The sequence below is a fragment of the Leptosomus discolor genome, chromosome 5 (assembly GCF_034619465.1).
Source record: "Leptosomus discolor isolate bLepDis1 chromosome 5, bLepDis1.hap2, whole genome shotgun sequence".
Taxonomy (NCBI): domain Eukaryota; kingdom Metazoa; phylum Chordata; class Aves; order Leptosomiformes; family Leptosomidae; genus Leptosomus; species Leptosomus discolor.
The window spans coordinates 43,122,781-43,137,800 of NC_141395.1; the positions used below are offsets into that span (position 1 = coordinate 43,122,781).

Genomic DNA, 15,020 nt, shown 5'->3' on the forward strand with positions numbered 1-15,020 from the left:
GTTCCAGCCCCAGCTGTTCCAGCCATCTCTAGTGGTTTTGGCTCTCTGGGGGAGGAAATGGCTCTTGCAAACTTGCCCAAGAACAGTTTGCATCTCTGTGCTTGCTGTCTTTTCGCAGGATGGTTCATGCCAGAAAAATCCTTGGCTTGAGTGTGAAATAGCATTAGCGTTAAAAATCCCAGCCCAAGCTGATGGTGTCCTGGCCCCACAAAGAAAAGGGAATTGCAGCTCTTGAGAGAGAAGACAATCCATTTGCATATTTGCCCTCTGCAAAATCAGTCGCTGGAATTACTTTGCAGAAAGTAGAGCCTAGCAGTAAAGGATCTAGCAAACAAGCAATGTGACGTCTGCACACAAAATGGAGGAGGTCGGAGGTGGATTGAGCTCTACATCAGCCCTAGAGACAGAAGTAACACCGAGCCTACCATCTCTGCTACTAGTGAGGCCAGTGCAGTACATAGTGTCTTTGGAAGATCCTTGCTTTTTCTCAGATCTTTCTGCCTTCCTGTGGGGTCAGTGGGTAGAGTTATTTGAGTTGATTTGTGGAGCAGGGCAGACACATTGGGCCTGACCCTTCTGAGGTGCTCTCTGAGTTACAGTGATCCCACGTGGTGATCCCCAAAGTGGAGATCAGCTGCATTTTGCCAGGTCAACGTTACCTCTGAATAGGAGACTCTGCAGAAACAGGCTTCTCCTTTCCCACCCCTGGAGAAGGAGGAGGGTTTATGGGTTTAATCCTGAGGTTTATGTATTAGCCTGCAGTTAATTTCGGAGTTGTTTTCCCAAGGTGTCCATATGCCTGCCAGCAGTTGACTCGGGGATCTTTTTCCCAGTGCAGGCAGGAAAGGAGCACTCCCGGTAGCGTGATGGGGTACAGTTGGTGCAGAGGGACGGGGCAGCCTCTGGCAGCCAGACAGCCAGGCATGGAGAGAGGTCTTCTGGAGGCTGCCTGCAAAGCACCCCTCATGGGACATGGCACCCGAGCGAGAGCAGGAGGAGGGTGGCAGGAGGGTAGCTCAGCCCTCTCTTACCCCTCAGCGGGAATAAAGTTCCTGCAGTGAAGGAGGCTTTGAGGAATGGTGGAAGGGAAGCCAGGCAAGACTGTAGCAAGCTGGGAGAGGAACAGGCCAAGCATTATACGTTCTGGCTGTGCCCCCTTGGAGGTAATCTCGTAGTTATTTTAGACTCCAGCTGGGAAGCAGCTCTGATCCCAGCTTTTGCAATATCCTGCCAAGCCCACGCTCCAAATCTGCTCTTGCTGGGTCTGAGCAAGGCAGACCACACAGTGAGAAGCTGCCAGCATCAATCGAGGTGAAAGGCTTTTGCACTGCTCTGTGCTGCTGGGTGTGCATTTGTGCCTTGCTCCCGTCTCAGAGCTCCTGGGAAGAGGCTGTGGGACCTTGGTCTTTTTCCATGGTATGCAGATTCAAAGACAAAAATGGAGTAGTTGGATCCATGCCTCCTGATGCTGAGGAGTTCCTTGCTCCCCAAAATCATCCTGCACAAACATGGGAGCTCCCTCTCATGGGAGATGCTTCTTACCAGGGTTGACAGCAAAAGTGCACAGCATTTTAGGGCTCTCTTGTGCTAATAATACCTGTGGCAGAGCTGGTTCCCTTTCTAAATCTGTGCAAACACAAGCAAAATCCAGCCTCCCTGGTCTCTACATTTCACGAGCTGTTCAGAGGGGCCTAGCATCACTAAAGAAATGCAGACTGGGTGACATTTGGGCATCTTCAACTTCCTTTTGGTCTGTGTCCTGGAAATATATGAGAAGGGTGCAAAGAAGCTCAAATCTGAGCTCCTCCGTGTTCATCAACAGTGACAGCTGCTCCTTCAGCAGTATTTCTGTACAGTCATTAGGTCTCGAGTAAATTACAAGCTTGTGGTGGGGTTTCACAGTTGTGGATCACATCTCCTGGGCACACAGGCTACTTGCTCGAAGCATGCTTTGAGGGGCTTTCAAACTCACTGATTTCCTCACCAATGCTCCTCAAGAAGAAAGTCCAGGTTGAATCATCTGCAATGGCTGCTGGTCCTCAGATCCCACAAGGATTTGAATCCTTGCCCAGTTTCAACTGGATTGTGCTTTTAATTTGGTGGGTTCTCAGATTAGGAAATGCTTTTTGGAATTTGGTTTTCTTGGTTTCGGGGTGAAAAAGCAAAACTCATCTGGTTTTGGGGGAAAATGGAGGCTAGAAAGAATCATACAATGGTTTGGGTTGAACATTAAAGATCATCTAGCTCCAATTCCCTGCCATGGGCATGGGCGGCCTCCACTAGATCAGGTTGCTCAAAGCCCCCTGCCCCCTGCAAGAATTTAAAGTAAGCTTTGCCTTCCTCTAGCCAAGTTGTTTAAGCCAAGATAAGTTTCTATATCACTTGAAGTACGCTGTGTGGCTCCAGGGGCCATTGTGGAGACCCAGCACTGTAAAAATGCAGATTTCAGGGAAAGCCTTATATACTGTGACATTTTAAAGTACCCCCAAAGGGCGTTCGCTCAGGCAGAAGCACACTTTATTTGAAGCGTATTATGAATGAGACAGGAGAACCATTTGTTTGCTGGCAATGGGCAGTGGATCAATTAAGCAGAGTAGGGGGCACAGAGCAAGTCAGTTTGCAAAAGGACAAAACACAGAGGTGACTACATCCTGTCCGGCTTCCACGATGTCCTTCTCCTCTCAGCTGAGAGCCTGGGCTTCAGGATGCCAATTGTCTGTGGCTTGTGGCATCCCTGGATGCACATGAAGACTTGCCTGCCCTGAGGAAGAGGCTCATCATCATTGTGCAGTGAGGCCACCAAGCAGCAGGGACCCTTCCAGGGGCATTTGGGCATCCTGCCCTTCTTCCCGGTTATCCTGATCGTTGGGGCTGGAGGGCATTTCTCAGTGTGTTTTGACAGTTGCTGTGCTGTGAGCCTGCTGCTATGGTCCAGGATCGGCTCTCCAGGTAGTAACAGCTCACTTAGGGCACACCATTATCTGCATGCACGTACTGGGAAACCAAATCCTATTAATCTATGGAGAAGGAAAAAGGAATGGTGTAATTCCATTTGTGGTTTTTGGGTTGAGGGGGGAGGCTGATTGCATGGGATTTTAATTTATTTTCTTGTTGAGGGGAAGGGACTTTTCTTTGCTAAGGTAGAAGGCAAAATGTTCAGAATTACACTTACTGGATGCCAAAAACAGGGTTTTTTTGTTTTAAATAGGAAAAGGAATTCTCTCCATCTGAAAAATAAAGGATTTTTTTTTCCCCAGAGCCTATCTATCTGAAAGTGGCTAGGAAAAAAAGCATGACGATGTTTTTTTCAGTCCAGATGCTTAAAACTCATTGGGTGTGCATGTTTTTCTGCTGACTCTGTGTGGAAGAAATGGTATCTGCGTGACTTAACAACATCATGTCCTCAAGTATGACCTCAAGGACCAAATGCATCCGTCCGAATTTCAAGAAACCATGAATCCAACTGGGTGCTCATAAGGTAATGGGAATATGAGAATAGATGGAAAGCCATTTAACTGTCCAGTGGATGGTATGCAACCTAGAATGGCCTAAGAGCTCTTCGCGTATGAGCAACACAAGCACCACTGCTCAGTCAGGGACAAATGACCCAAACTGACCAAAGGGATATTCTGTACCATATGATGTTGTGCTCAGCAATAAAAGCTCAGGGAAAGGAGGAGGAAGGGAGGACATTTGAGGTTATGGTGCCTGTCTTCCCAAGCAACCATTACGCTAAGGCCCTTCCTTCCAAGCAGTATCTGCCTGCCGATGGGAAGTAGAGATTGAATTCTTTTTTCTTTGCTTATGCATGCAGCTTTTGTTTTCCCTGTTAAGCTCTTATTACCTTGATCCACAAGTCTTCTCACCTTCCTTCTGTTTTCCCCTCTATCCTGCAAAAGAGGGGAGTGAGCAAAAGGCCGGGCAGGTTATGGCTGCTTGCGGGAGTCAACCCACCACACCCAGGTTCTCCGCTTCGTTTGGTGTCTTGGCGTTGTCTTCCATGGAGGTAGCTATGTGACTTAAGTCTCCCTAGAAATGTAGTATCCACTGCTAAGGCTGTTGTTTTGCACAAGTGAAATGCATGCTGGCTTGAGAGATGCTTTGTGTGTGCCGAGGAAGTCGTGTCTTTAGGAATCGTATCATTACCGGTGTGAACCAGGAAAAATGAGGGCTTTCAAACAGTCCCTCTCTGTGTTATTGGGTCTTGAGCAAGAGAAGCTGCCTTAGGTCTCATGAGCCACTCACTTCAAGGATCTGCTTCCTGGGATCTGAGCTGACTGTCTGCCTGGAGGAACCCAGCCAACAAGGGATCCGCCTGGGCAACACAGAGTTTGTTCTTCATTTCACCCAGATGTTATTCGCCCTCTCCTTAACGGCAGGGGCTTGCTTTGGTGCTAAGGGTTCTTCTAGGACAGGCCCAGAGCAGTACACATGGAATAGACTGATGAAGGCATCTTTTTCTGTCCTCAACAGTTACAGCTGAGGTCTTCTGATGTCTGATTAAACGCAGCATGTTACAAAGCATGGTGCTGTTGTTTGCAGAGTATCTTGTGCAGTTGCTAAAACTGGCTCCTTATCAGCTGCTGTGTCCTAGCCTTTTTGTTTATTGCATTGATGCAAGATCAGCCCTGCAGTGAGCTCAGAGCTGTACGAATGCAGTGTACTGCCATCCCATGTCATCTGGAATAAGTATAGCCATTCTGCTTCTCCTTATCTTTCAGGATCCATACAGGGGAAACTGAGGCCTTCATTCAACATGAGAAGGGCCCTCGGTTTCCTCCTGTGTCACCAGCAAGAAACTGCTAACAATTTTGTGAAAGCTGGTGGGGCTTTCTTAAAAGGATAGCTATTCCCTCTCCATGGGAGTGCAGGTCCCCTTCCAGACCTCTCCATCAGCGGATAGCCATCATGTTCTGCTTTAGTCTACATTTGGTTTGGCTACGCTGAGATTTCAGTGCTTAAACCTCCTGCTGTCACCCCCAGTGGCTGAATGTCCCCAGCCTCAGTGACTGGCTGTGAGCTGGCAGCTGGAGGGGTTTTAACCGTTGATCTCCTCGTCTGCACCAGGATCTTTGTCAGCACTTCCAAATTCTTCAACCATCTATTTAGTATGTACCCTCAAAACACCTCCTCTGACTGACACAAAACCTCCTTCAGGAGTAACGAGAAACTTGCTAATAACCTTCTGGGGTCCTTGGCTTGTTGCACAAAGCTTCCCCTCCATACTGGTCCCCATGTTGTTGCAAGCAGCCATCTACAAGCTTCAGCTCAGTCCCAAAATCCAAAAAAGCACAGAAGCTCTAGCAACAGTGTTTCCTCTGTGTAAATAAACTGGTTATCGCTTAACGAGCTACAGCACTTAATGAGCTGTGACATGGGCAAATCTTTTTTTCTATTCCAAACCCTGGGCAAACAGCTGCCAGAGGCAATTACAAACTCTGGTTTTTGTGAATAACCTTGTCAGCAGCCTGTTTTGTCTGCTTGCTTGGGTTTTGTTGCAGTCTGTCCTGATACACGGTGACATTGATGGCAGCAATGCCAGACATTGCCCTCGGAGGTGGGGGAGACGGAAAGTGAGCCCTGAGCCTGCTGCTAGGCGCTGCAGAGCAGGCAGACCAGGGCAGGGTGCCTCGAGCCGGCACATGGGGATGCCATTGGGAGTCTCCTCCTCATGCTATGTATTTCTCTGGCCTCACACCTCTCTGCGCTGTGCCTCTGGCTCAGTTCTGCCCAAGAGCCGCAACCAAGGTCATGGGCTGTCCAACAGCCCTCATTGCCAGCTCCTCTCTGGTCTGAGACCCTCTCAGGTGAGGTGGTGCTGCAGGACCAGCATGAGATTCAGCTTCTGCCGTCTGACAGCAGAACCATACTCCAGCAGACTGTGAAGGGAAGGGAAAGAAAACCACACAGAGTAGAAAAGGGGGAGGCCGTGGCAGGAGGGAGCTGCACCCTGTCAGCAAAATGTTTGCAGCAAATACTCATCAAAATATCTAGCTGGAAAAAGAAAGGCAGATGTACCCAGAGCAGAGCCAAATGGACTCAACCTTCTGATAATTTCACAGCAGGCTAGGTGGGACTGTGACTGCTATCAAGCACCTCTTTATTTTCTCTTCTCCCATTGTCTAACACCTGGGGAAACATCTTATAGCACTGAAATGAGCAATTCTCTCAGAGAATTAAGGCCTTGTTTCTTCCTTGCTAACCTTCTTTACTTGCCTTCAGGCAGCACTGTGATAAGTCAAACTCAGCTGCTCTCCAAATACAAGTGATTTGATGACAAAGGTATGACTACAGAGGATGATTTGCCCTGCATCCCTCAGAGATCCTGGGAAGCAGGATATGCATGGACAAGACAGTTACCTTCTGGGACACAAGTCATGTCCAGTGCACACATGGGAACCAGGGTGAGCTGCTTGCATTTTATACACCAAAGATATGCGTGCAGGATCTTGCTGTGTCAGACAGACCATGAAGGGCTATTCAGTTGTTAGCTGGCATGAAGAACAAGGCAGTCTCACAAAGCTTATCCATGAAGGTCCAATGGCCAAGGCTGCATCTTGGTGACCTCCTCCTACAGCAACATGGCAGAGAGCTCCCAGTACTGACATGGCAACACGTTTTCTGTCAGAAAGTCATTGAAGTGTTCCCTGCAGTGCACCGGTGCTGACTCATGTATTAACAAGCAAACACTGAATCAATCACTTCTCATTTTCTTCGTTTCCTTAAACCTAATCATAAGTTAGGCTTCACCATAGGTAAAAGCACTTTGTTATGACTTTCTGAACCTCTCGCTTCCATTTGACCTCATATTGATGTGATTGTGTGGCCATCGTACTTTTAAGATCTGCTTGGATTTTATGGGAATGAAGTATTTTGGTGTTTTTGAACCCTAGACTGGGAGAAACCTTGTTCTGGGGGTGGCAGGTGCATTCTTTCTCTGCCTTTGCCTTAGCTGTTTAGCAGGGAAAATTCTGACTTGCAACCAAGGCTTTGCTCTCTGTGTTTGGAAGAGGTTTATACACAAGTCTAGCAGGGCTAGCCAACAATTTCCTTTAAAACAATTCAGAGAAGAAACTGGGTTTCAAATGCAATAAATATTCAATGAAGAGCTTCTTGTTTACAGGGAAAATGCCAATGTTTTTGTCAAAATCAGCATTTAAAAGCTGTTTTGTTTCTCAAAGAAAGCTGTTTTGTCTTTCTATCCAGAATTTGAAATTTATTTACAATTTCTTCTAGATCCTATGTCCTACACGTTAAATTTTTGCAAGCTACAAGTGAAGCTTTTCAGGGGTTTTTATCCTTTGTTTCTGCAGAAGTGTTTCCCCTACCTCTAAGAAAGGTCCCAATGCTCTTTCTGTGTTTTCCTTACACTGTTTCCTACAGTTCTTTTTTAATAGATGTGTTTGAAATCCTGAGTTATGCGTCTTTCCACCTTAGTAGTTAGAATTGAGTCCAAGTGTTTTAAAGTAAAGATTGCCAGACATCTCTGCCTTTCTGGAGCTGGGATGTCATACGGGTTGGTCATTGCAGGAAGCTGTTTCCCTGGAGTTCTTTCTATCTTCCAATGGAGGCATGGTGTGCCTGTGGTGTACCCATGCTCATGGGTTAATGAAATGGGGCAAGGGTCTAAAAGAGCGGCACAAGAATTTGATACTGGTTGTTGGCTTTTTTCCCCATGAGCTTTTGCCCTGAAGCAAAGCTCTTTCAGGCCTAAACCCCACCATCTCCCTGGGACTGTAGCCAAAATCTCCAGGGTTAGGTGCCAGACATATGGCATGGCCTGAACATCTTACCAAAGGCATTACCTTTACTGTGTGGGGTTGTTAATTGATTTGGTGGCACTTACTCCTCTGGGACCATCTGTTTGAGAGTAGCCACATTCTCCCTGATGTTGCTCTGGAAGAGCCTTGAATTTTTCAGCAGGCTCATGAATAAAACATGGTGCTCTATGATGCATAGGAGCACCATTCTTCAAAGGCCTCATATGGGGAAATCGGATGCATATGGGTTTGCTGGATCTTTAAGATCACAGCCAGAGGGGGCACCTCTAAGCATCGCCAGTGTGAATGCTGTAGCCTGGTGCTGATTATGGAGATGCTGGGTATGGGACTTGGGAGAAAGAAAACTAGATGGATCAATGTGTGTTGGCCAGCAAACAGCATTGCAGGTTGAACACAGCAATTGTGAATTGCTCCAGTGCAATCCAGTGTAACAAGGCCTCCCTCATGCAGGCAGAGGCCACAGGCAAAATACAGGCAGAGCTGAACTCCAGATCTGGTGGAGGAGAGAAAGACAGGGACAAGCAGAGGACAAGGGCTTTTCCTATGCTTCCCAGATCATCATGGAGAGGAAAAACAGTGAGGGTGAGGGAAAGCCTAGATATCTAGGTAACTTACTCCAGCTGTGTTCCCTTGGCTGAGCTGGAGATCTGCACTCCTGATATATAGATCCAGGGCTGAGGTTCAATAGCTGGGGCTGTGGGTGGAGGCCTCAGTGGAGGGGCTGGTCAGGGTCATCAAGGTCTATTAGTGCCCTCAGGGCTCTGACAGTGATGACAAGAGACTCCTCACTAGCAGTTTTGGGTTTAGCTGCCCCTTGACTGGTAGCTTTAGGTGAGGAGGGAGGATTGTGAGTGTGAGAGGAGATATGGACTGATCTTGTTTGTAGGGAACAGGGAGGAACCAGTGAGTTTTAGATGTTCAACTCAAGTTGCTTTACTGGAGAAATTGTTTCTGCTTTTCTAAAACTGGGCCCTTCAAAAACTTTCTGAGTTGGGCAGCCAAGAGCAGAGCCAACCAGAACTATCAGTTGCTTTGGAAAGCTGGCACCATAGTGCCTTGGAAAATACTGCACTCACCTAGCTGTGTACAGGTCATAGCAAGAGCAGGGCTGTGAGTCACACCAGACAGTAAATGCAGTAAAAAGTGTTCCCTCATACTGCTGTTAATGCATGGTCCTATATGCTCATGTATGTTTCCTCTGTTATTCTTGCATTGCCCTTATTACTGAAAAAAGGAAGAGCCTGATTACATCAGGCTAAAGAGAGCTTCAGGATGCACACAGCCCTTCTCCCTTCTGTTTAAGGCTGACTTTAACGAATCTGTGGCCTTTTTCCAGCTCCAATGTCCTCCTTACAGCCAGGGCCGAGGAGCACCTTAAGAAGTGAACATGACAGAAGACAGTACATTGCCCTCTTGGAAAGACAGGAATGATGCAAGCCATTCATGGCATCTTCCTCTGATTTGATGCGACAGCAGAGTGCTCTAAACACCATCTCAGGAAGCCAAGTATAGGCAAAATATCTGCTTCCATCTCCCCCAACCCATCCCCTCCAGCTACAGCTGAGATACAGCTGCAATTCACTGACTGCATTGTGCCTGGGAGAAGGATCTGTTCTCAAAACTGTCTAAGACAGCAGGAAATGAACCCTGTAACAGCTCAAAAAATAAGTAAACACTCGCCTCACTGATGGTCCCCTCTTCTGCCTGCTCATTTCAGCAGAAGGAGCACCCTAAGCAGCCTCAACAGGAAGTGCACGGGGCCTTCCACAGGAGCTGGCATGGCCTCCTTGAAAGAAGTCACAGCTTGTGGTAATCATAAACACATTGTTTATAACACAGACAAGGAATGTGAGTCCAAGTGGGCAGGTGCCGAAGTGGTCATCTGGCAACTTTTGCCTCAGTGGAGAATGCGTCCTCACAGAAGGAGACCTGCCACCCCATTGAGAACTGTGGTACCCATCTCCTGCCCCAAAGACCTGTGCCCCTGGGTGACTTCTCTGTAAGTGGGCAGCCAAAGTCAAAGTGCATTGATGTCTGGGCTCTTGCAGGTGGCTGTTGTGCGGAGGAACTGGAGGATTCAGTGGCAATAGTTGGTATCTGTCAGAATACAGAAGCTGTTGTTCCTTCCTGGGGCAATTTTTCATGGAAGTGATTATCTGCAGCACAAAAGTATCATAAGCTGCTGAGTTTCACAAATCAGTTAGACTTGTGCACAGACGCTTTCAAGTTTCCTTGTGTTCTTTTGGCTTATTTCTCGCATTGTGGAAAAGAAGCAGCCCCATCTCTGATGTTCACTACTCCAGTTGCTGTGTATTCACTGCTGCTGCTAGTAGTCGATATGCAAACAATACTAGATGCCTGCTGTGCAAGGAAATGTACAGCCATGAACAGGGAGGTTCCCTGCTGAATAACAAGGGAGACACTTCGGGGAGTGCAGAGGATGGGGATAACTCTGGGATGAGAACCTGTTCTCTGTCTCTGATTATCCCACCACCATCCCAAAGGAGCAGCCAAGAGAAGTTCTGGAAGTTGACATGTTCTGGCAATTTCTGCTGCCAGACAGACACTGGGCAGACTTGTTCCCATAGGTCCAGAAGACTTCAATCCAGGAACAATGGATGGCCATGCACTTGAATGAATGGCCTCCAGCAAGAGTAGGGTCCTCTAAGCAACAAAGTCTGAGCTTATGAACTGCGCCATCTTTTAAGCAGATACCAAATTCAGCACATGCACGTGCAATTCTGATACATTCCTGCTCATCTTTGAATGGCTTGTGAGCTCACCCCATGTTGCTGTCAGAGGCTTTGGATCTAGGGCACTCCCACGTGACCCATCTTCTCAAGCAGAGCAAAGGAATGTGCTTACTTCCCTCCATCACTGAATATCATCCACAGGAGTCCCTGCATTTCACAGAATCACAGAATGGCAGGGGTCAGAAGGGACCTCTGGAGATCATCTAGTCCAACCCCCTGCTAAAGCAGGATCACCTACATCCAGGCGGGTTTTAAATATCCCCAGAGAAGGAGATTCCACAGCCTTCCTGGGCAGCCTGTTCCAGTGCTCTGCCACCCTCAGAGTAAAGAAGTTTTTCCTCATGTTCAAGCAGAACTTTCTGTGCTCCAGTGTGTGCCTGTTGCCCCTTGTCCTGTCACTGGGCACCACTGAAAAGAGCCTGGCCCCTTCCTCTTGGCACCCGCCCTTTAGGTATTTATAAGTATTGATAAGGTCCCCTCTCAGTCTTCTCTTCTCCAGGCTAAAGAGCCGCAGGTCACTCAGTCTTTCTCCATAACAGGGATGCTCCAGTACCCTCGTCTTTGTAGCCCTCCGCTGGACTCTCTCCAGTAGTTCCCTGTCTCTCTTGAACTGGGTCCCAGAACTGGACACAGCACTCCAGAGGTGGCCTCATCAGGGCAGAGTAGAGGGGGAGGAGAACTTTCCTCGACTTGCTGGCCACACTCTTCTTAATGCACCCCAGAATGTTGTTGGCCTTCTTGGCCACAAGGGCACATGGCTGGCTCATGGTTAACTTGTTGTCTACCAGAACTCCCAGGTCCTTCTCCGCAGAGCTGCTCTCCAGCAACCTGTACTGGTGCGTGGGGTTATTACTCCGCAGGTGCAGGACCCTACACTTGCCCTTGTGGAACCTCATTAGATTCCTCTCTGCCCAGCTCTCCAGCCTGTCTAGATCTCACTGAATGGCAGCACAGCCTTCTGGAGTGTCAGCCACTCCTCCCAGTTTTTTATTGTCAGCAAACTTGCTGAGGGTGCACTCTGTCCCTTCATCCAGCTGGTTGATGAATATGTTGAATAGGACTGGACCTAGCACTGACCCCTGGGGAACACCGCTAGCTACAGGCCTCCAGCTGGACTCAGCACCACTGATCACAACTCTCTGAGCTCTGTCCTTCAGCCAGTTCTCAACCCACCTCACTGGCCCCTCATCTATCCCACACTGCCTAAGCTTACCTATGAGGATGTGATGGGAGATGGTGTCAAAAGCCTTGCTGAAGTCGAGGTAGACAACATCCACTGCTCTCCCCTCATCCACCCAGCCAGTCATACTATCATAGAAGGCTATCAGGTTGGTCAGGCATGATTTCCCCTTGGTGAATCCAAGCTGACTACTCCTGGTAATCCTCTTTTTCTCCACCTGTTTGGAGATAATAGCCAGAATGAGCTGTTCCATCACCGTTCCAGGGATAGAGGTGAGGCTGACTGGCCTGTAGTTCCCTGGATCCTCCTTCTTGCCCTGTTTGAAGACTGGAGTGACACTGGCTTTCCTGCACTCCTCAGGCCCCTCTCCTCTCCTTCATCACCTGTCAAAGATGATGGAGAGCAGCTTAGCAATAACATCTGCCAGCTCCCTCAGCCCTCACCTGTACATCCATTAGGGCCCATGGATTTGTGCATGTCCAGTCTGGCTAAGAGATCCCTAACCCAATCCTCCTCAACCAAGGGGCAGTCTTTCTTCCTCCAAGACTTCCTCTCCTACCTCCAGGGTCTCCGATCCCTGAGTACCAGCCTTAGCAGTAAAGACTGAGGCAAAGGCAGCATTCAGTAACTCTGCCTTCTCTGTGTCCTCTGTCACCAGGGTACCCACCTCATTCAGCAGTGGGCCCACATTTTCCCTGGTCTTCCTTTTGCTACTGATGTATTTGAAGAATCCCTTCTCATTGTCTTTGATGTCCCTAGCCAGATTTAATTCCAAAAGGGCCTTAGCCTTCCTTGTTGCATCACTGCATCCGTTCCTATATTCCTATATTCCTCCCAAGTGGCCAGCCCCTTTTTCCACATGTTGTAAACTTCCTTCTTCCCTTTGAGTGTTTCCAGGAGCTCCTTGCTCATCCAAGCAGGCCTTCTGCCTCCTTTGCTTGATTTCCTTCCTAATAGGCATGCATCAGTTTTGGGCTTGGAGGAAGTGGTGCTTGAATAGCACCAGCTCTATTGGGCCTCCCCCTACCTTCTAGAACCCTAGCCCATGGCATTCCTCCGAGTAGGTCTTTGAAAAAAAGTTAGCATTCTTGAAGTCCAGGGTTGCTATCTTACTGATTGCCCTGCTTCTTCCACGCAGAATCCTGAACTCCACCATCTTGTGGTTACTACAGCCAAGGCTACCCCCAACTTTCACATCCCTGGCCAGTCCTTCTTTGTTTGAGATCCAGCAGCACACCTCTCCTTGTTGATTCCTCCACCACCTGTGTCAAAAAGTTATCATTAATGTTTTGCAGGAACCTCTTGGACTGTGGGTGCTTGGCTGTGTCACTTTCCCAGGAAATATCAGGGTGGTTGAAGTCTCCCATGAGGACCAGGGCCTGTGATTATGAGGCTGCTTCCAGCTGTCTGTAGAAGGCTTCATCTACCTCCTCATCCTGATCAGGCAGCCTAAAGCAAACGCCCACAACAATCATAATTTAAAGGCAACCCTGCTTATTTTGGTTGGTTTTACACAAACCCTATTCCAGTGCTGGCTGCAGCGGCAGCTGCTCTGCTCCAGCGTGGCTCTGGAGATGTGGTTCTGGGGTTGATAACAGACTGGGCTGCTGTCTCCACCTTGTGACAGAAAGGCTGTGCTGGCAGCCAGGGAGCTCGATGGCCAAGAAAGCACAGACCAAATAAAAAACCAAGGCAGCAGGCTCCTATGGTGGCTGTGCAGAGGACACGACTGCAGTGGTGCTTTGGGTTTTGCTCCCTCGTTAAAAGTTCCTCCGTGGGAAGGAGTGGGAGCAGCACAAAACACATGATGCTTGCTCTTGAAGGTGCAGAGAAAACCCATCGCACTGCTGTCTGTGGCTAGTCTTGCAGCTCACAGAGCCTTTGCTCTTCTAATTCTCGCACTGATGAATGTCTCTTCTTCACCGTACACTGAGACAGACAGAATGGGTCCCACAAGTCCGTCTACCCTAAAAATGGAACATAACAGCGATAGTGCCAAGGATCCAAATCTTCTAAGCTTTCCTGTGCCATGGGATAACAAGTTGTGCTCTGTTCAGTTCCTTGCTCTACAATCCAGAAAGCAGAAGACAGTGGCAGATCGCCAGCAAATAGAGAATTCCTGGGCACCAGGTATTTTGGCATGGGCTGCCAGATGAAAGGTGCTGTGGTCACATCTACACACATCGCTGTGCCTGTAGGTGGGTACATACGTGTGCTTGTAAACACACATCTTGTCAATGCAAAGGTAAAGGAAAGTCGTGTCTCAAGACCTTGTAGACTTGAGAAGGGAATCCCCCCCTTTCATCCACTGCTGTCACCTTTCCAGCTTTCTGTCATGATGACAGGAATTCAAGGGAGAGGTGATGTTGCTGGAAGCCCTTGACTGCAGGCACTGTCACCCTGCTCTCGTCCCTCTATCCACCATTTTCTGTTGGAGCCAGGCAGGCAGGTGTTGTTTCTCTGCCCCCCACTTGCATGTCAGCTCCTTCTCTGCTACCTTTGACTCTCTCAGTGAGGCTGGCAAAGCCCAGCCAAAAGAGGCACCGCTCCTCTCCGGGCCCTGTCACAGGACTGCACAGCTCCCAGCCAAGAGGCTGCTCCTGGTGCCTGAGCAGAAGGTCCCCTGTGGCAGGCTGTGCCTGCAGCTTCCTGGGCTTCTGCTGTGCGCCCCCGAGACAGGCCCAGCCCTGCCTTCCCTGTGACCCCTTCAGTGTAGCCAAAGAAACACTTGGATCCCTCTTCCACCTTCTCCCATCAGAAAAAGCCCAGCTCTCCCCTCCTATGCCATATACTCCAAGTGCTGATGGATTTTGCAGCCTTCCTCTGGACTCTCTCCTGTTTCTCTGCATCCCTCTTGCAGTGGCGGCCACTGAGATTGACCAGATGCAGTCTCCCAGTGCTGAGAAGGGCAATGCCGGCTACACCTGCTAATGCAGCACCTCACAGGACAGATGATGGAAAAAATCTTGTCAGGGCATGCAGGTGTTGTCCAGGTTTCTCCTGCACTGGAGTCCAATGTGAAGGAGCCAGGAGACAGCAAAACGTGCCGTTAGAAAGAAGGAAGAAGCACAGTTGCGTCATATAAAATGCTATAAAGCTTTTTAGTTTTCTTAATGAGCTATACATTACACACGGAATGCCACACACAGACACACACACACCCCACCAGACTGCTGTCAGAAGCAGCTGGTGTTCAGGGAGAAGTACCATATCCTTTTCTTTTATCAAGCACTGACTGCATCAGCCAGTTTAGATGTTCACAAATTACTCTTTGAAAGGGAAGGTTTCCCCAAGGGATCTGCAGAT

General features: G+C 48.7%; 1 pseudogene; it reads left to right on the forward strand.

The window, feature by feature from the left end:
* The window catches only part of LOC104350361 (aryl hydrocarbon receptor-like), a 57,122-nt pseudogene extending 42,477 nt beyond the window's left edge, over window positions 1-14,645 (forward strand).
* The last annotated feature ends 375 nt before the right edge of the window (window positions 14,646-15,020 follow it).